General features: G+C 47.3%; 1 protein-coding gene across 2 annotated transcripts in view; it reads left to right on the top strand.

Moving 5' to 3' along the window:
* Positions 1–22,090, top strand: part of NPDC1 (neural proliferation, differentiation and control 1) — a 138,534-nt gene that overhangs the window by 460 nt on the left and 115,984 nt on the right. The window lies entirely within an intron of this gene.

Genomic DNA, 22,090 nt, shown 5'->3' with positions numbered 1-22,090 from the left:
TATTTATCCGTATGTACAGTGTCTATAATGTACTGTGTGTGTGTATATATATATGTATTTATCCGTATGTACAGTATAAATATGTATATCTGTACAGTGTGTATAATATGTGTGTTTATCCATATGTACAGTATAAATGTGTGTGTGCATATTATTTGTCTCCATCTGTTTTTCTACTGTGGACTTTGGTTGCTGTGTTGTGTTTTGACATCTTGCATGCATACTTATTATGGGAGCATGTGACATAATTTTCGCCAAAAATCTGGATTTTGGTTACGTGACTTTGATAGTAAAGTCGCAGACAACCGAGAGTTGCGACACTTGCAAAATGGTCCCATGATCACATGTCTCAGGCAGTTGCACCTGTATAGACCCCCATCAGATTGGCACCCCCCCAGTGCAGCTGTAAAAGATGTCTTCCTCCTATAGCCCTCCCAGGTCTGGTATATAAGATGTCTTCCTCCTCCTATAGACCCCCATCAGATTGGCACCTCCCAGGTCAGGTATATAAGATGTCTTCCTCCTCCTATAGACCCCCATCAGATTGGCACCTCCCAGGTCAGGTATATAAGATGTCTTCCCCCTCCTATAGACCCCCATCAGATTGGCACCTCCCAGGTCAGGTATATAAGATGTCTTCCTCCTCCTATAGACCCCCATCAGATTGGCACCTCCCAGGTCAGGTATATAAGATGTCTTCCTCCTCCTATAGACCCCCATCAGATTGGCACCTCCCAGGTCAGGTATATAAGATGTCTTCCTCCTCCTATAGACCCCCATCAGATTGGCACCTCCCAGGTCAGGTATATAAGATGTCTTCCTCCTCCTATAGACCCCCATCAGATTGGCACCTCCCAGGTCAGGTATATAAGATGTCTTCCTCCTCCTATAGACCCCCATCAGATTGGCACCTCCCAGGTCAGGTATATAAGATGTCTTCCCCCTCCTATAGACCCCCATCAGATTGGCACCTCCCAGGTCAGGTATATAAGATGTCTTCCTCCTCCTATAGACCCCCATCAGATTGGCACCTCCCAGGTCAGGTATATAAGATGTCTTCCTCCTCCTATAGACCCCCATCAGATTGGCACCTCCCAGGTCAGGTATATAAGATGTCTTCCTCCTCCTATAGACCCCCATCAGATTGGCACCTCCCAGGTCAGGTATATAAGATGTCTTCCTCCTCCTATAGACCCCCATCAGATTGGCACCTCCCAGGTCAGGTATATAAGATGTCTTCCTCCTCCTATAGACCCCCATCAGATTGGCACCTCCCAGGTCTGGTATATAAGATGTCTTCCTCCTCCTATAGACCCCCATCAGATTGGCACCTCCCAGGTCTGGTATATAAGATGTCTTCCTCCTCCTATAGACCCCCATCAGATTGGCACCTCCCAGGTCTGGTATATAAGATGTCTTCCTCCTCCTATAGACACCCATCAGATTGGCACCTCCCAGGTCAGGTATATAAGATGTCTTCCTCCTCCTATAGACACCCATCAGATTGGCACCTCCCAGGTCAGGTATATAAGATGTCTTCCTCCTCCTATAGACACCCATCAGATTGGCACCTCCCAGGTCAGGTATATAAGATGTCTTCCTCCTCCTATAGACCCCCATCAGATTGGCACCTCCCAGGTCAGGTATATAAGATGTCTTCCTCCTCCTATAGACCCCCATCAGATTGGCACCTCCCAGGTCAGGTATATAAGATGTCTTCCTCTTCCTATAGACCCCCATCAGATTGGCACCTCCCAGGTCAGGTATATAAGATGTCTTCCTCCTCCTATAGACCCCCATCAGATTGGCACCTCCCAGGTCAGGTATATAAGATGTCTTCCTCCTCCTATAGACCCCCATCAGATTGGCACCTCCCAGGTCAGGTATATAAGATGTCTTCCTCCTCCTATAGACCCCCATCAGATTGGCACCTCCCAGGTCAGGTATATAAGATGTCTTCCTCCTCCTATAGACCCCCATCAGATTGGCACCTCCCAGGTCAGGTATATAAGATGTCTTCCTCCTCCTATAGACCCCCATCAGATTGGCACCTCCCAGGTCAGGTATATAAGATGTCTTCCTCCTCCTATAGACCCCCATCAGATTGGCACCTCCCAGGTCAGGTATATAAGATGTCTTCCTCCTCATACAGGGATTGGGCAAGACAAGAAAAGTTCCAATGTTAGTCTGTAGAGAAGCCTATGGGAAAACTCATGAAAAATTATTTTAATGACAAAAAAAAACAAGAGTGAGTAAAAACACCATGAAAAAGTGTCTTTTAGATTTACCTATTGACTTCCAGCAAACATGGTCTCAACACTCTGAAGGAATTTGTCATCAGGTTTTTACCCCCTAATGTAAGCACAGCATGATGTAGGTGCAGAGACCCCCCCCATTCCTTTAATGTATCACTCACTGAACGGCTTACTGTAATTTAAATAAAACCTGTTTCGTCAACCGGAAATTGACTGACTAGAGGAATAGTAACCCTGCAGCAAGAAGCTCAGAATGTGACACATTAAGGCTGTGTGCCAATGTTGCTTTTTTAAGCGTTTCCGCTGCGCTTTTAGACGCACGTTTCTGCCGCGGAAACGCTTAAGAAAAGCATCCCATGTAATCATAATTGAATCCGCACATGTTGTGCTAATGGTGCGTTTTTTTCCGCTGCGAAAACGCTTAGCAGAAAAAAACGCAGCATGTTCAATAATTTTGCGGAAACGCGTGCGTTTCCGCATACATACAATTGTATTGCAAAAACGCATAGGAAAACGCATGCTACAACGCTTAACAAAAGCGTCAAAAACGCTTACAAAAGCTCTTCATGCAACGCATGCGTTTTCCCGGGAAGAGGGTGTGCGTTTCCGCTCAGGAATATTCTGCTTCAAAAACGCAACGTGGGCACATAGCCTTAGCATTCTGGGTTTCTGCCCCTACATCATGATGCTTTCTGATGGGCCTGCAAAAACTGGTGACAGGTTCTCTGATTTTCCTAAAAACATGCTGCATATGTAGCCACCATTGATGTTCTATTTATGTATGATACATTCTTGCACTAGTGGAGTATGTCATAATCCGCCATCCTCGTCACTAAAGAACAAACGAAAAAATGTAAAACACTTCTGTAAATCATAAACCTCAGTAGAATGTTTTCAGTGCCGTCTAAGGCTATGTGCACACGCTGCGGTTTTGGCCCTGCGGAACCGCAGCAGTTCCGCAGACATGGTACAGTACCATGTAACCCTATGGGTTTTCAAAACCGCTGTGCTCACGCTGCGTTTTTTTCTGCGCGGTTTTCCTGCGTTTTTTTTTCCGCAGCATGTCAATTGTTTCTGCGGATTGCGCTGCGGTTTCACACCTTTAACATAGTAGAGGTGTGAAACCGCAGGCCAAACTGCAGCAAAACCGCAGGTCACTTTACCTGCGGTTTTACCTGTGGTTCCGCGGAAAAAAACCCGCAGGTGAATCTGCAGCGTGTGCACATAGCCTAAGGGGTTTCTTGGAATAAATGCCAGTGGTGGATGAACTATATATGGTGGCAATTGGTGTTCGCTGTGTCTTACATTTGGTGCTTGTCGTTTATGCCACCCATGGTTCACTTACTGTACGTTAAAATTTTTGTTCCAAAATGTTGCGGCATTTCAAGCCACGCCCATCGTATAAGCCACACCTACTTTCTAGACACCCAGTAGTGAGGTGCAAAAAGTGTGTAGATCACAGAATCTGGTGCAGAGCATGTGCACAATGTTTGGAGCAAATTAATCCAGAATTTTCGTGACTTTAGCTTAGTAAATCTCCCCCACAGTGCTACCTCTAGTGATTCCCTTACATTGATAAAGAACTGGATGGTTCTTCATACTGGGAGAGTCTTCATTGCATTGGAGCCAAGATACAACCATGAGAATTCTTTCCATGTGTCCTACACGTTGGTAATAGAGTTGGACATTAGTCTGGACCTCCTCAAGTAGCCAGAATGAAGGGGCTTTATTAAGATATTCCATGGATTTCCATATAATGATCAGTCAGCCAGCAATATCAATTTCCGCTAACTAACTGTGGACCTGACAGCCCCCTTCTGTGATCCGATAGGTGTATGTCATATTTTCGTCCCTTGTTGCTTGTTGGAGAAGGCAGAAGTTGTCTTAAAAATGAAACTTTTCTTTGGTCGTGAGTCACAGAGGAAGACGCAGAACCTGTTCTCAGCGTGTTATTATAAAGCATGTGCCCTGTCTGTTTATTTAGCTTGTGTGGATATGTTACTGAGTTTTCCTTGTCTCAGATCATTTTCTGTGTCAGGAAAATTTTCTTTTTTTTTTTTTTTTTTCTTGCTGCCACCCACTATGGTTTCTGTAGCTTTCCTTGTGGCTTTGTTCTGCATTTATAGGATTATTATAAGGGACATATACTTTTTAAAGGAACTATGCATTTTTGTTTACTTCTTTTGTCCCAAAATGGCATATAGCACTAAAGGGGGTAGTCTTACCCACTAAACTTGCTTGCTATAGGGAATTCAAATATTGGTCCTGTCATAAGGACATGCCATTGGGGGGTCCTTTTAATGTTGTATGGAAGTTAATAAAGTCCCAGTAGTATCAAGTGCTGCAAATAAGAGGGGGTCCTTTTGCTTTTTGGGATCCTCTGAAGCATTTGTGTTTGTGATGTAGTGGATGCATGTAAGGCCGGGGTCACACTGGCGAGGAATACGGTTTGGACCGTGAAGAAGGCGGATTAGGCCGCCGAAACGCATAGTCCCATTTGCGCTTATTTCTGCCATGTACTCTGGTTTCTGGTTCTTGTGGGTCGTTTTTATACCTTGTTGAAGAAATAAAGAAAAGCATCATTTCACTCCAACCCTGGTTTGCTGAGTTCTTGCTGGATTTCCTTTTTGTTCATATAATGTGTATGTATGTGTGTATATATATATATATATATATATATATATATATACACACACACATTATATGTGCCTATATCTATTCTTTGGTTTCTGTTAGAAACCCTGTCATAGGGCTCCTTTATATGTCCATTTTGCAAGCCTGAGAGAAAATCTCGGCATACGGATGCCATACGGATTACATACGGATGCTTACCTGCGCAAAATACGCGACCACACCTTGATTACGGATGACATATGGAGCACTGTTTAGGGGCCATTCATCCGTATTACGCATGTAAACTACGGACCGTATTTTGCGCAGGTTAGTGTGACTCCAGCCTAATTGGAAACATACAGAATCAATAGGGCTTCCATGCAAAAATGGAAGGGAGAGGCAAGTGGTGCAGAGGAGTAGGACTCCCCTCTTTTAGCATCAGAGACAGCCTAATGCAGGGCATAAAATTGGTGTCAAAAACATATGGTCGACAGAGAGCTGGGTGGATAGTGGTCCAATGTTCAATCTGTAAGTATTATGACGTATACACTGCACTTCTCACTTGTGATCCTAGGATTAGGGACTTTCATTCCAAGTTGTTGCATCAGCAGGCATTATTGCGATTGTGATGTGCTATAGAGATGTTCCCGGTGTCAGCTCTCCTCCCAGGATGTCCAGGTCTATTGGGACGTCCTACAGAGGTGTACAAAACCCAAGATAAAGACTTAAAAAGCAAATACCTGCAGTAAAGGCCCTTTTACATTTAGCGATGCAGCAGCGATCCAACCAGCGATCCGACCCGGTCAGGATCGCTGGTGCATCGCTAAATGATCGCTAGTGAGCTTTCATACAGAAAGATCTCACAGCGATGCAGCAGCGACGCAGCGCACGATACTCACCTTTCACACACAGCGATCCTGCGTCCACCCGCCCGCCTCCACGCGTCGCTCGTCGTCACAGCAGGAAGTCTCAGCAGGAAGCGCCCGACGAGAAATGGAGCCGGACATTCTCGCGCGATCAGCGATGAGCAGCGGGGGAGCCGGTCGCTGGTAAGTATCACACATAGCGATATCGCTAGCAATATCGCTATAACGTCACAAAACCAGTGACGTTTTAGCGATATTGCTAGCGATATTGCTTAGTGTAAAACCCCCTTAAGTAAACAGTAATAATCCATGCATGAAAATTATATAGGGTGCTTAGTGCTCTTGCCAGCACGCATGTTACTTGACAAGTGGTAAGGTTTTAATATTCGAGGTTAGGACTGTCTTGAGTAGGGTAGACGTGACGTGGTAGGATGACTTTTTCATTTTTTTTTTTTTTTCTAATCAAAATTATTAGTAAGTAGCTGAAGAGCCCGGCGCTGCCCGGGCATAGTAACGAACTGTGGTTAGTTATAACAAATTATAATTATCCTCCATCCCATAGTCCCGTGCCCATATATCCATCATACTTATCCACCATCCCAAAGGCCCGTTCCCATATACCCATCATACATATTCTCCATCCCATAGTCCCATGCCCATATACCCATCATACATATGCTCCATCCCATAGTCCCATGCCCATATACCCATCATACATATTCGCCATCCCATAGTCGAGTGCCCATATACCCATCACACATCTTTCATCTCATAGTCCCATACCCATAAACCCATCATACATATCCTCCATCCCATAGTCCCGTGCCCATATACCCATCATACATATCCTCCATCCCATAGTCCAGTGCCCATATACCCATCACACATCCGCCATCCCATAATCTCGTGCCCATATACCCATCATACATATCTTCCATCTCATAGTCCCGTGCCCATATACCTATCATACATATCCGCCATCCCATAGTCCCGTGCCCATATACCCATCATACATATCCTCCATCCCATAGTCGAGTGCCCATATACCCGTCACACATCCTCCATCCCATAGTCCAGTGCTCATATACCCATCATACATATCCACGATTCTATAGGTCCGTGCCCATATACCCATCATACATATCCTCCATCCCATAGTTGATTGCCCATATACCCATCACACATCCTCCATCCCATAGTCCCATGCCCATATACCCATCATACATATTCGCCATCCCATAGTCCCTTGCCCATATACCCGTCATACATATCCTCCATTCCATAGTCCAGTGCCCATATACCCATCACACATCCTCCTTCCCATAGTCCACCATTATGACATCATAATGAGCGGCGGGACTTGCAACCTATGATGACATCAGCGTCGCCATGGCAACCATTATGACATCATAATGAGGGGCGGGGCTTGATACACACACACACACACTTTTTCCCCATTATGTAGATAGGGGCAAAATTGTTTGGTGAATTGGAACCCGCAGGGTTAAAATCTCGCCTCACAACATAGCCTAGGACGCTCTCGGGGTCCAGACGTGTGACTGTGCCAAATTTTGTGGCTGTAGCTGCGACGGTGCGGATGCCAATCCCGAACATACATACACACATACATAAACACACACTTGAGCTTTATATATTAGATGAGTGAATGTGCTCTGATGTTATCAGAGTATCTTTGTCATGCTCGGATAATATGTTCAAATCCCCTTGGCTCCAAGTTTGCGGCTGTTAGATAGCTGCAACACATACTGCATGGATTACCTGTTTGTTAGGCAATCCCCGCATGTGTTGCGTCTGTCTAACAGCCGCAGGGACATGAACATATTCAAGCAAGCCCAAAATACTCTAATAACACGTTATCCGAGCACGTTCACTCATCACTAATAATATTGATTAAAAAAAACCTACCACATTACTGTGACCCTACTCGCGACTGTCCTAACCTCTGATGTAACACCGTACCATTTGTCAAGTGACATTCTTGTGGATGAGGGCACTAAACGCCTTATATTATTTTCATGTACTATTGCTGTTTATTTACTGCATAGTATTTGCTTTTATGTTTTTATAATGGGTGTTGTCTGTTTATTGGCCAGTGTGAACATGTTGCATGCACACCAACTTATATTCCAGTTCATCTCTTCAGGTGTTATCCTATAGAGATGTGCCTGGTGTCAGTTCTCCTTCTCCCAGGATATCCAGGTCTATTAGGACATCGTATACAGAGATGCCCAGTGTCATCTCACCTTCTCCCAGGATATGCAGGTCTATTCAGACATCACATAGAGGTGTACCCGGTGTTGTACCCCTTTCTCCCACCTATAGAGGTGTGTCCGATGTTGTTCCCCCACTCTACCCCCCCTTCTACCAGTATATTAAGGTCTGTTAGAACATCCCATAGCGGTATGCCCAGTGTTGCACCCTAACCCCCCCCCCCCCCCTGCTTTTTCATAGAATATCCAGGTCTATTAGGACGTCCTATAGAGATGTGCCTGATGTTGTTTCCCTCTCTTCTAGTATATCGAGTCCTACTAGGTCGTCCTATAGAGGTGTGCACGGTGTTGTTCCCCTCCCCTCTTTCAGGATATCCAGATCAGGTCTATTAGGTTGTCGTATAGAGGTGTGCCCAGTGTTGTTCCCCATCCTTCTTCCATGATACCCAGGTCTATTAGGATGTCCTATATGGGTTTGTCCAGTGTAGTTTCCCCCCCTTTTTTTCCAGGATATTTAGTTCTATTAGAACATCATATAGAGGTGTGCCTGGTGTCTGCACTAGTGATGAGCTAGTATACTCGTTGCTCGGGTGTCCTCCGAGAATTTTGGCGTGCTCGAAGATTTAGTTTCTGTCAACGCAGCTCCATGATTTGTGGTGGCTGGACAGCCTGAATACATATGAGGAATGCCTGTTTGTTAAGGAATGTCCACATGTATTCAGGCTGTCCATCAGCCACAAATCATGCAGCTGCGTTGACAGAAACTAAATCTTCGACTTCGAGCACGCCAAAATACTCGGAGGACACCCGAGCGTGCTCTGGAAAACCCGAACAACGAGTATACTCTCTCATCACTAGTTTACACCTCTTCTTTCAGAATATCCAGCTCTATTAGGACGTCCTATAGAGGTATGCCCTGTGTCTGCACCTCTTCTCTCAGGATATCCAGCTCTATTAGGATGTTCTATAGAGGTGTGCCTGGTGTCTGCACCTCTTCTCCCAGGAAATCCAGGTCTATTAGGACGTCCTATAGAGGTGTGCCTGGTGTCTGCACCTCTTCTCCCAGGATATCCAGCTCTATTAGGACGTCCTATAGAGGTATGCCCTGTGTCTGCACCTCTTCTCTCAGGATATCCAGCTCTATTAGGACGTCCTATAGAGGTATGCCCTGTGTCTGCACCTCTTCTCTCAGGATATCCAGCTCTATTAGGATGTTCTATAGAGGTGTGCCTGGTGTCTGCACCTCTTCTCCCAGGATATCCAGGTCTATTAGGACGTCCTTTAGAGGTGTGCCTGGTGTCTGCACCTCTTCTCCCAGGATATCCAGCTCTATTAGGACGTCCTATAGAGGTGTGCCTGGTGTCTGCACCTCTTCTCCCAGGATATCCAGGTCTATTAGGACGTTCTATAGAGGTGTGCCTGGTGTCTGCACCTCTTCTCCCAGGATATCCATGTCTATTAGGACGTCCTTTAGAGGTGTGCCTGGTGTCTGCACCTCTTCTCCCAGGATATCCAGCTCTATTAGGACGTCCTATAGAGGTGTGCCTGGTGTCTGCACCTCTTCTCCCAGGATATCCATGTCTATTAGGACGTCCTATAGAGGTGTGTCCGATGTTAGCTCCTCTTCTCCCAACATATCCAGGTCTTGATTACATTTCATTGTTCATATCCTGGTGTCAGCTTGGCAAGCTGGTATTGTTATGTTACTCTCTCACGGCTCAGGCTGCAACTGAATGATTAGTCACAGGCTGTCAGGTTTGAGGGATTTTTCTTTTCTATGGCTTTATAAATTAATGCCGGATTCTCACAGTCTCCATGTTCCTTCCTGTTTAACATGAGTCTATTGTTTCACCATAAATTGGCATTTTCCTGTGTTCTTTTGCATGAAGTTATAAATGCTGGCAGAGCCCATGTTATTGGAAGGACGATTCTTCAGTTTCCAAGGAATTGACCTGAAAATCTTCCCACACTTCCAGATTTAAAATTTAGCTTTAAATAAAAGTCCTTAAGTCGTTGTCCACTGAATTTGAGCAAAGCGTTGTATGCTTATCTATGGGAATGCAGGGTGATTGCTAATAATGATTGTCACCTAGCTCTCCTAGCCTTCTAAATGACATATTGACCTAGTAACGCTGTAATCAGTAAACTTAAAGCAATTCTGCAAATCACTGCCTTTTATTTGGTAACTACAGCTCCTATATACCGTAGTTCTGTGTTCCCATGGTTACAAACTACAGATAACCCTTGTGTAGTCTGATTCTGCAGTGGTGTTAGGTTGTGTTCACATATGCGGTTTGGCCTATGTTATTAACAGAAGCTGTGGGGCTGTGCTGGATCTATCATTGACTTATAATAGGTCTTGTTGCGGTTTCCCTCATTTTGTCACAGTCACCGGCTTTGTTATTCTTTATTACTGATGTGATATAACTGCCTACATGGAGCCTACGGCTCAAGTATGAATATACAGTCTGCTCTTTGTGTAAATATCAGGGAATCGTGACCGAAAGGAGGGAACGCCTGGCTATACAGTGTCTGTAACAAGGGAGATGCATAGCTCTGCATGGGAGCTGTACACATTAAATCATAGGAGAGTAAAGGGGTTGTCCACTACTAATGAATTTTATTAAAAAAAAAAATGAGCCAGCCACACTGCAAAAAAAAAAATTGGATGTACTCAGTACATTGTACTGTCCTACAGAACTTCTGTTGTTCCCCACATACATGTATATACGGTATATGTAATTATATTACGGTACTCACAGTAGGGGAAATAATTATTTGATCCCTTGCTGATTTTGTAAGTTCACCTACTACTGACAGACATGAGTAGTCTATAATTTTAAGGGTAGGTTAATTTTAACATTGAGAGAGAGAGAATATCAAAAATAAAATCCAGAAAATCATTGTATAAATTTGCATTTTGCAGTGAGAAATAAGTATTTGATCCCTTTGGCAAACAAGACTTAATACTTGGTGGCAAAACCCTTGTTGGCAAGCACAGCAGTCAGACGTTTTTTGTAGTTGATGATGAGGTTTGCGCACATGTCAGGAGGAATTTTGGTCCACTCTTCTTTGCAGATCATCTCTAACTCATTAAGATTTTGAGGCTGTCGCTTGGCAACTCGAAGCTTCAACTCCCTCCATAAGTTTTCTATGGGATTAAGGTCTGGAGACTGGCTAGGCCACTCTCTGACCTTAATGTGCTTCTTTTTGAGCCACTCCTTTGTTGCCTTGGCTGTATGTTTTGGGTCATTGTCTTGCTGGAAGACCCAGCCACGACCCATTTTTAATGTCCTGGCGGAGGGAAGGAGGTTGTCACTCAGGATTTTATGTTCATGGCTCCATCCATTCTCCAATAGATGCAGTGAAGTATTCATGTGCCCTTAGCAGAGAAACACCCCCAAAACATAATGTTTCCACCTCCGTGCTTGATAGTGGGGATGGTATTCTTTGGGTCATGGGTAGATATGAGCGAATTTGTTCAGTTTTTGTCCCTGAATATGATTTTGACATTCGTGCCCTATTTCAAAACTATTCATGCCGAATGTATGTTTGATGATCGGTTCTGAACATATTCAGTCATTTATACTCCCATTGGTTCTAATGACGGTCGGCTATGTTCCATCAATATTGCAAAAACAATATTCGATGCTGTTCATATTCGTAACTGAATTCGAACAAATTTGCCCATCTGTAGTCATAGGCAGCATTTCTCTTCCTCCAAACACGGAGAGAGTTGAGTTAATGCCAAAGAGCTCAATTTTTGTCTCGTCTGACCTCAGCACCTTCTCCCAATCACTCACAGACCTCACTGTGGCCGCTGTACCATGGTGGCTCCGCTGGCGGCTGGGCACACGCAGGAGACTGACACGAACTCCTGCTCGGGTGCCTGGACCGCTCCACAGAGTTAGAGCAGGGGGAGGCAGCAGGCGAAGTGTTGTCGCGGCGGCTCAGTGAGACTTGTGTGCTCACACAGACAGGTCCTGCTGGCTGCTGCTGCTGCACTGTGCCTCCGCGCTTCTCCCACAGAGGAGAGAAATTGCTGCTGCTGCCGTGCCGCCCCCACACACGTGCCGCCTGGGGCGGACCGCCACCCCCACGCTACGCCACTGGGACAGTCTCCTCTCCTCTGGACCGTGGGTACCATCCGCAAATATTTTGCTTACTTTTCGCATGATGGGCACAGGCACATGAGGAAAGTAAGCAGAACAATGCAATCCTATGTGGGTGGAATTGCCGCGATTCTGCAAATTAATGAGCATGCGATTCCGCTGCGTGAAAATCTGCAGCATTAGCAAAGCATTGCGGAATCCCATAGGATTGCATGGAATGCTGTTTTTTCACGTTTTTGCGGCAAAAACCGCGACGTGTGAACGCAGCCTTAATGGTTGGTAGGGGATCAAATACTTGTTTCTCACTGCAAAATGCAACTAAATTTATGTAATTTATACAATGTGATTTTCTGGATTTTATTTTTTATATTCTATCTATCAATGTTAAAATTACCTACCCTTAACATTATAGACTATTCATGTCTCTATCACTGGCAAACTTAAAATCAGCAAGGGATCAAATATTTATTTCCGCCACTGTTTGGAATTTGGAAGAGCAGCCATATTGGTTGTCACCCAATGTTCCCAGAAGTGGTTGAAGAAAACGTGACAGGAGAGGATGTTGGTGACTTATTTACTGGAGATTAGTGATGGTCGGATTACTGGTCACAGATCAGAGTAAGGTTCTCTTCACACTGATGCTGTGGATTTTGTTTGTACAGGAAGCAATTCATGTAGATAAATGATGGAGGTGATTAAAAGCCAGTGTGGACAGATCTATTGTGCTCAGTGGTCCACGTGGGCTAGATTCAGCACTCTGGTTCTGGATCTGATATCTTTCTTTGGCTTTTGATCACAGATTCCTGGAATTATCCAGCCATATAATAGTCTACATAGATCACCGGCTGCTCTGTATCTGCCATTTAAATTGAGTGTTCATTTTAGATGTTTCTTAACCATCCCCATCTGTTACCCGCCGCATGGACGTACCTTTAGCCAGTTGTGGGCCCTGGTAAAGCCGCTCCCTACAGGGATTCCTCTGTCATACCTCCCAACCAGTCAAACCTGTCAGTCCCCTTGCATCTCTTTACGATTACTGAACTTTTTATTTAGTTTACATGAAATCTCCAAGGACACGTTTCCCTTTACACACAAGGGTTTTATATGTGCCGTTTCTGACATTCCTGTGGGGTCACCGACCACTTTTGCCCCAAGCAAAATACCAATATGTACTGTCCTGTATCCTGAATACATGTCTATATTTCCTCTAATAGTACTATCTGTCGTTCCCTGTTGTCAGATACCTCAAGCAGGGGTATGGAGGGAATGTCGGATAATTGAATGGAAGCCAGTGCTCACTGTTATCAGCCAATAAATGCTGGGATTAGTTTGTAGCAAGGTCTATAGTGTTTTATCTCCTGACAGCTCTGATACACTGTGACAGTTTTGCCACCTCTGGATGTACACCAGAATGTTTCCTTCCACTGACAGCACGCAGAGATCTAAAGAATGGGGAGGTTGAGAATCATACATACATATATACCACCACATGCTGATTACTAGATCTGAGCTATTATGTCAGGAGTGCTGCAGGGGTCACATGAACCTTCAGCTGGATGGACCCCTGGTATCAGGCTTCTGCTTTCCCATGGTATCAGGAAGTTTTATAGCGGAAGTAGTGATGGGGGTAAGAAATCACTGACTGCATATGGCACTGTGGACATGATCAGGAGGTTCATGGGAAGGCTTTACTGTGTGTGTATCTAGATTATGTATATATACCTCTCTCTAGAATAGTATACAACAAGCTCATTTGTCAGTAACTCCATCTAGTGCTCATAAATAGTACTGCAGTAGTTCATGCCATTGTGAGATGGATCAGGTTCATTTTTCCCTAGTAGTCTTTTTAAACACTTGAGAATAGGTCTTGTAACGCGGTCTACCCAGGCTGGGGTACCTCTTTCAGTACCACCCTGTGTTTTCGGAGGTCCGCTCTGCGTTGGCTGGAGTCTGAATGAATGACGCTGGCTGGAATTCCTTGGTTACATGGGCGCATATAAAAGATCACTGCTTCTCCACGTATTTCCAGTCTGACAACACTTTACTCACAGGACACAGAATATATCACACAGATACAGAGGGCAGGCCAATAGAGAAGCGGCAGGCCAGACATGCATTACAAAAGCCGCAGGTGGCCGGAGCCTGCCGATGTTTACTGTGGAAATTACAAAGGTGGGGGGAGGGCGGACAAGAGGAGAATATCGTGTCCCCTCTGCCCAGGGGCGCAGCCTCTGGGCTGATGCATTAGGGACATGCATCTCACATAGAACCTATTATACATACATATAACTGCACAACATATTCTGGGTGCTGAGTGGTTCTGTAGCACGTAACACGGCTCCCCCTTTTCAGCGACGCGATCGGCATACACAGTCTGATCCTCAACGGATCGGTTTGGGGATGACCGAAGTTTATGGGGTTGGTGCAAGTTCCGTTTGTCGACTTAGTCCATCGGCGTTACCATTTTGTTTGCCGGGTCTGTAGTGGATGGTGAAGTCCAGAGGTTGTAGGGCTAAACTCCACCGCAGCAATCTGGCGTTGTCTCCGGAGACCCGATTAAGCCAGACTAGAGGATTATGGTTCATTAGGAGGGAAAACTGTCGTCCATACAAATATGGTTGCAAATTCTTGAGTGCCCATACTACCGCCAGGCACTCCTTCTCGATTGCCGCATAGCTTACTTCACGGGGCAGTAGTTTCCGACTCAGGTAAGCTACCGGGTGTTCTTGGCCGTCCGGCCCGACTTGGCTCAGTACTGCCCCCAATCCAAACATAGAAGCGTCTGTGTGAACCAGGAAGTTGGATCGGGTTCAGCAAATACAGGGGTATTGGTGAGGGTGTCCTTTAGTTGGCGGAAGGCTTCCTCACACTCTGAGGTCCAGGTTACCTGGCGGGGTTGGTTCTTACGGGTCAGGTCAGTGAGGGGCTTGGCTACGCTGCTGTAATTGGAAACGAATTTCCTGTAATACCCCGCTGTCCCTAGAAACGCCATGACCTGGGTTTTAGTGCGTGGGATGGGCCATTCGTCTATGGCCTCAATCTTGGCTGGTTCTGGTCGCTGTTTCCCACTTCCCACCCAATGCCCTAAATACTGAACCTCTGCTTATTCGGTCGTCCATGACAGCACCACCTGAGAGAGGGGATCCGCCCTTCTTAGGAACAGGAAAAACCTACAGATACAAAAAGGGCGGCACCTCTCCCACGCATCAGTTGGTTTCCTGTTCCTAACAAGGACAGAACTCCCTACAGATCGTCCGTCATGGATAACCGAATCCCAGACCAGCGGACCGACTCAGGTAGCGTGGGGTTCTCCTACCTCGGTCTCGCTGGGGGCCATGGATGCGCCACGGTGGGTCCGGGTAGGATTTCCACTGCAGTGGTAAGAGCAGGCGGAGACAGGGTCCGGCGGTCGCCTTCTCCACGGGGCCGGTGAGGTAAGCGGTGCCCCCCTGTGTCTCCTTCCCCCGGGGGTGCGGTCCGTTCGGGCGGGCGCCGCCGGCGGTGTCCCACAAAGGGAGCGGCGGGTCCGAGCCGGCGGCGCAGTGCTAGCCCCTTGCCGCGCGTCCCCGCGGCCTCTATCGCGCGGTGGAAGGGGGCGGGGCCTAGCGCCGAAACCGGAAGTCGGATGCCGGCCGGCTTCCGGTTGTGGTGGACGCGCGCCGATGCGCGCCTGCCGCCTGAGGGGGCCGGGCACCTGAAGGGGGGGATCGCGAGGAGCGGTCCAATGGGGGGCCTGAACACCGGACAGAGTTCCTGCTAATCCGGAGGGGGAGCCTTCTTAAGACAGAAGGCATTGCTGCTGAGGTGCTTCTGGAGGCCCAGCGATGGACACAACAGAAGCCCCCATGGACCCAGAAGAGGTGCAGCCCGTGGCAAAGCGCCCCAGTGACCAACCTAAGAGGCGGAAGGAGGGACGTTCGAGTGGACAGAGCCACAGCAGTTCCTCTAGGTCAAAGGATCCTCCTGCAGCCCCCCATGATCCGGTACCTGTCCTCATCTGCAAGGGTAAGAGATCTACGAGAATGTACCCTGATGCAGTGTCCCTTATGTGTTTGATTCTCAGGGGAAAAAGGCCACAGGGAAGCAGAAGCACAAGGAATGTGCCCTATGTAGTTGCACCTTACCAGATGGCCACCCCAAGAGATTGTGTCAGTCTTGCGTGAGACAGACGGTAGGGACGGAGATGAGGGGTAGAACGTGAGTGGAGTATCAGACTCTTACACTCTTCCCTATTTATGCAGGTAGCGGAAGAAGCTCCAAGCTTCGCTACAGACCTGAGGCAATTAGTCAGGACTGAAATAAAAGCCCTATCAAAAGAAGATTCTTCTAAAAGAAGACGAGCTAGTGTTTCAGGCTCAGAGTCTTCAGTCGGCCCTAGGAAGGAAGATATCTCCTCAGAGTCCTCGGCCTCCTCTTTTTCTTCCGAAGAGGATTCCAGCCGGTTCTGTTTCCCCTTGGACCAAATGGATAAATTAATTAAAACCATAAGGTCAACCATGGGGGTAGAAGGAAAAAAGACAGAACTGTCTGCTCAGGACATTATGTTCGGGGGTCTAGACCCCAGAAAACAAAGGACTTTTCCACTAAACGAAGGAGTCCAGAGCCTGATAGATAGGGAGTGGAAAAAAACGGAAAAAAGGGGTTCGATGCCGCCTGCTTTCAAGCGTAGATACCCCTTTGAGGACCCAATAGTAAGTCGATGGGATAAGGCCCCCAAGCTGGATGCAGCGGTAGCTAAGGCCTCAAAAAAGTCATCTATACCCTTCGACGATATGGCCTCCCTTAAAGACCCCCTAGATAAAAAGGCAGATTCCTTTTTAAAGGGCACATGGGAGATGTCAGCAGGCGCCCTAAGGCCAGCAATAGCAGCCACGTGCGCAGCCAGATCCATGATGGTCTGGCTGGATCAATTGGACTCTCAGCTAAAGGATGGAACCTCGCGAGCCTCCATCCGTAAGTCTCTTCCAATTATCCAGAATGCTGCGGCCTTTCTGGCAGATGCCTCGGCGGACTCAGTAAGAATGGCGGCCAGGTCTGCAAGTTTGTCTAATTCGGCCCGGAGAGCCCTCTGGTTAAAATGCTGGCCGGGAGATATCCAAGCCAGGTCCCGTCTCTGTTCTATCCCCTGTGAGGGTGAATACTTGTTCGGCTCCGTTCTAGACGAACTATTAGAGAAAGCCGGGGATGAGAAAAAGAAATTTCCGAGTCTTCCGAATACATCCTGGAGAAGTCCCTTTTCTAGGAAAGGGTATTCCCGCAGGAGACAGGCCAGAGATCAGAACAGATGGGACAACAAAAAAAACAGAGGTACGGGCTTCATGTATGGAGGAGGGGGGCGCCAAGAAGGTCCATCACGGGATAATAAGAAGCCACCCCAATGACTAGTGGCTCCGGTAGGAGGAAGATTATCTGCCTTCTACCCGGCCTGGGCCAGAATCTCGAATAGCAGCTGGATACTGGGGGTGATAGCTACAGGACTGCACCTAGAGTTCTCCTGCGTTCCCCAAGATCAGTTCAAGGTAACTCCACTCAAATCTTCCCCGCTAGAACAAGCTGCCCTGGAGACCGAGGTCCTCGAGCTACTGGACAAAAAAGTCCTGACGAGAGTTCCAGAGGAAGAGGGGGGGAAAGGTTTCTATTCCCCCCTGTTCTTGGTCCGTAAACCGGACGACTCATTTAGGGCTATATTTAACCTCAAAGCCCTCAATAAATTCCTGGTTGTACGTCCATTTAAAATGGAAACAATTAACACCGCAATAAAAATGCTGTTTCAAAACTGCTTCATGGTGGTTCTAGATCTGAAAGACGCTTACTACCATATACCGGTTTGTCTAGAACACCAATCTTTCCTTAGACTGGCGGTTCAGTTGGATGGGTCAATCCAGCACTTCCAGTACGCGGCCCTACCCTTCGGGGTGGCGGTTGCGCCCCGAGTATTCACCAAAGTGATGGCAGAGGTGATGGCCCATCTGCGCGAGCTAAACATTCTAGTCGTCCCCTATTTAGATGACCTCCTTATAATAGGCAGTTCAGCCGAGCAGTGTTTAGAACAATTACAGAAAACAACGGCGGCTCTAGAGCGGTTGGGATGGATACTTAATATCAAAAAATCCCGTTTGCAGCCATTAAAAATTCAACAATTTCTAGGCCTAACCCTAGATTCAAAAAAGCAGGAATGCCGTCTGCCCCCAGAGAAGCTGCTGCACCTGCATGACCGGGTCCTGAACGCTTCCAACAACCCCTCCATGTCCCTCAGGAAAGCCATGTCCCTATTGGGTTCCCTCTCATCCTGCATTCCCGCAGTCCAGTGGGCCCAAGTTCATACGAGAACTCTACAGGGCGAAGTTTTATGGTATCAGAGAATCCTGGGGGGTAATTTAGAAGGTCGACTGACCTTATCCAGAAACACAATAGAGTCCCTGGAGTGGTGGCTAGAAAGAAGTAACTTGTCTAGAGGGGTCCCTTGGGAGTATAACATTACCCGCGTGGTCACCACGGACGCAAGTCCTTCCGGTTGGGGGGCGCATATGGAGGAAATTCTGGTCCAGGGCCTATGGGAACGAGATCAGTTACAAATGTCTTCTAATTTGAAAGAATTAACAGCGGTAGTACTCGCAGCTAAAGAGCTCCTTATGTATCTACAGGGCCATCACGTACGGGTTCTCTCGGACAATCGAGTAGCCGTGGCCTATATCAACCACCAAGGCAGAACTCGATCCAGAACTCTGATGAATGTGGCAGGACAGTTGTTCCAGCTAGCAGAGCGTCATTTTTTTATCTCTCACGGCTCTTCACATAAGAGGGAAAGAGAACGTCGCGGCAGATTTCCTAAGCCGCAATCTGTTAAAACAAGGAGAGTGGGCCTTGAACACCTCCATTTTCGTTCAGATTGTGCAGAGATGGGGTCAGCCAGAGGTGGATCTATTCGCCACCAAGGAGAACTCAAAAACGACACAGTTTTGTTCCCTAAATCCCAGGGAGACTCCTCTGGCAGTAGATGCGCTACTGATAAAATGGGACTTCAGGCTAGCCTACGCCTTCCCTCCCCTATCTCTACTTCCTCTGGTGTTGAGGAAGATCAGGAAAGACAGGGCAAGGGTCATAGTCATCGCCCCGTTCTGGCCCAGAAGAGCATGGTTCTCGAACCTCAGGATCATGTCGGTAGACGATCCTTGGGTTCTCCCGGACATCCCGGACCTTCTGTCCCAGGGCCCGGTCTTCCACCCTCAGGTGGCTGGCCTACATCTCACGGCGTGGAATTTGAGCGGTCACTGCTAGAAAGTAAAGGCTTCTCCCCAGACCTAATTGACACTCTACTAAAAAGTAGGAAAGTGGTGACAACTAAGATTTACGTCAGAATTTGGAAGAGGTTCCTCGAAAGCTCAAATATAAATACTGATGATTCCGTCCCCATAGGCCAGATCTTGGAATTTTTACAAAAAGGACTGGACTTGGGTCTCTCCACCAGTACCCTTAAAGTACAGGTATCCGCCTTAGGGGCCCTCTTTAGCTGCAAGATCGCGGCTAATTATTGGGTCAATAGATATATCAAAGCAGCGAGTAGATCCAGACCAATAGTAAAAAATAGACTCCCGCCATGGGATTTGAACCTAGTCCTCACAGCTATGACAGAAGCGCCATTTGAACCCATCTCGTCAGCCTCTATTAGGAGCCTGTCCCTCAAAATAGCTTTCCTAATAGCCATAACGTCAGCCCGTAGAGTAAGCGACATTCAGGCATTGTCTAGGCGCCCACCTTTTCTTCAGGTAAAAGAGGATAGGGTAATACTTAGACCCGACCCAGCGTATTTACCAAAAGTAGCCTCCAGCTTTCATAGGTCGCAGGAAATAGTCCTTCCATCCTTCCTCCCTAATCCAACTAATGAGAAAGAGGAGAAGCTACACACTTTAGATGTTAGGAGATGCCTCTTGGAATATCTAGCGGCTACCGATCCCTGGAAGAAAGACAATGCCCTCTTTGTCTCCTACCAAGGCCCTAGGAAAGGTCTTAGAGTGTCCAAAACTACACTAGCCAGGTGGATTAGAGAAGCAATCTCGTTAGCTTATACCTCAAAAGGTAGAGTAGCTCCGGAGAAATTGAAGGCGCATTCCACCAGAGCCGTGGCGACCTCGTGGGCCGAGAGATCGGAAGTCTCCATCGACCAGATTTGTAAGGCGGCCACTTGGTCCTCTCCGAGCACTTTTTATAGTCATTATAGACTAGACTTGGGTGCCTCTGCAGACCTCTCCTTCGGTATCAGGGTTCTGCAGGCTGTAGTCCCCCCCTAAAGTAGTGATTACTCTCTGTAATTCTCTCAGGTGGTGCTGTCATGGACGACCGAATAAAGTCTTAGTTACTCACCGGTTAACGGTATTTTTCGGAGTCCATGACAGCACCCATAGATTCCCTTCCCTTAGTTAATTTGGGTGTGCACGTCTTCCCTTTGTACATATCCACGGGTGATAAAGATTTAAGTATTAATATTGTTGTACATATAATCATGCATTAACCTTGGAGGTCCTCTTTTTATACTCTGTAATCCAACTGATGCGTGGGAGAGGTGCCGCCCTTTTTGTATCTGTAGGTTTTTCCTGTTCCTAAGAAGGGCGGATCCCCTCTCTCAGGTGGTGCTGTCATGGACTCCGAAAAATACCGTTAACCAGTGAGTAACTAAGACTTTTGCCCACGTGACACTTGTTTGGGTTCAGGGTGATTCCTGCCTGGTGGATCCTGTCCAATACTGTCTCTAGGTGATTTAGATGTTCTTCCCATGTCGCACTGTAGATGGCGATGTCGTCCAGGTAGGCACAAGCATAGTCCTGGAGACCATCCAGAAGCCGGTCAGCCAGCCTTTGGAAGGTCGCTGGGGCATTCTTCATCCCGAATGGCATAACTCGAAAATGGAATAAGCCGAACGGGGTGACAAATGCCGACTTGGGAATAGCGTCAGGACTAAGGGGAATCTGCCAGTAGCCTTTGCATAGATTGATAGTGGTCAAATACTTTGCCCCCGCCAGCCGGTCTAACAACTCATCCACACGCGGCATAGGGTATGCATCCGTCACTGTTTTCTCATTGAGCTTACGATAGTCTACACAAAACCGTGTAGTCCCATCCTTCTTGGGCACTAACACTACGGGGGATGCCCAGGGACTATCTCTTGTCACATCCCCTCTTGTACAGACTCAGGGACGCGGAAGGGGTTTTGTCGTAGGTGGGTCTGATCCTGGGTCTCAACCTTGTATTGTGCCAGGCGAGTGTACCCCGGTCTCTCTGAAACCATACTCTGTCGCAGCCTCAACAACGCCTCCGCCTGCTGTCTCTCCTGGGGGCCTAGGTCTTCACCCAAGTGTACCTGGTCCCATGTTTTAAACTGAGTCCTTTCCCCTAAGACATCCGGCAAGGGAAGTCCAGCTAAATCCTCTACTTCAGGTGCACAGATGGCCGCTACCTCTTCAGGGCGCTCCCGGTAGGGCTTCAGCATATTCACGTGGAACATGCGGATAACCCTGGGGTCGTCACAATCGGCGACATTATAGGTTGTGTCGGCTATTTTCCCCACTACCTGGTAGGGCCCCTGCCATGCAGCTTGAAACTTATTCTGCTTAGTGGGCTCTAACACCAGGACCTTCTGTCCTATTTCCAAAGTGCGCTCTCTGGCCCTCCGATCGTACCATACGCGCTGGCGCCGCTGGGTCGCCTGCAGGTTCTCACGTACAACCTGGGTCAGCTCCTGTAGGCAGTCCCGGAATTCCAGCACATAGGGTACAATAGGTACCCCTTCTATGAGGTCCTCCCCCTCCCAGTGTTCCAGCACTAAGTCTAGGGGTCCCCTTACCCGTCTCCCGTATACCAGCTTGAACGGGGAGAACCCCGTGGATTCTTGGAGCACCTCCCGATAGGCAAACAGGAGGTGTGGCAAGAATTTCTCTCAGTCCCTGTAGGTCCTGGTAAAAGTCCCAGTGAGCTGTTTTAATGTCCCGTTAAAGCGTTCACACAACCCATTGGTTTGC

Source organism: Dendrobates tinctorius, unplaced genomic scaffold (genome assembly GCF_039654945.1).
Source record: "Dendrobates tinctorius isolate UK_male_01 unplaced genomic scaffold, ASM3965494v1 ptg000231l, whole genome shotgun sequence".
Lineage (NCBI taxonomy): Eukaryota > Metazoa > Chordata > Amphibia > Anura > Dendrobatidae > Dendrobates > Dendrobates tinctorius.
The sequence above is the reverse complement of the archived record's forward strand: the minus strand, read 5'-3'. Positions and strand labels throughout refer to the sequence as shown.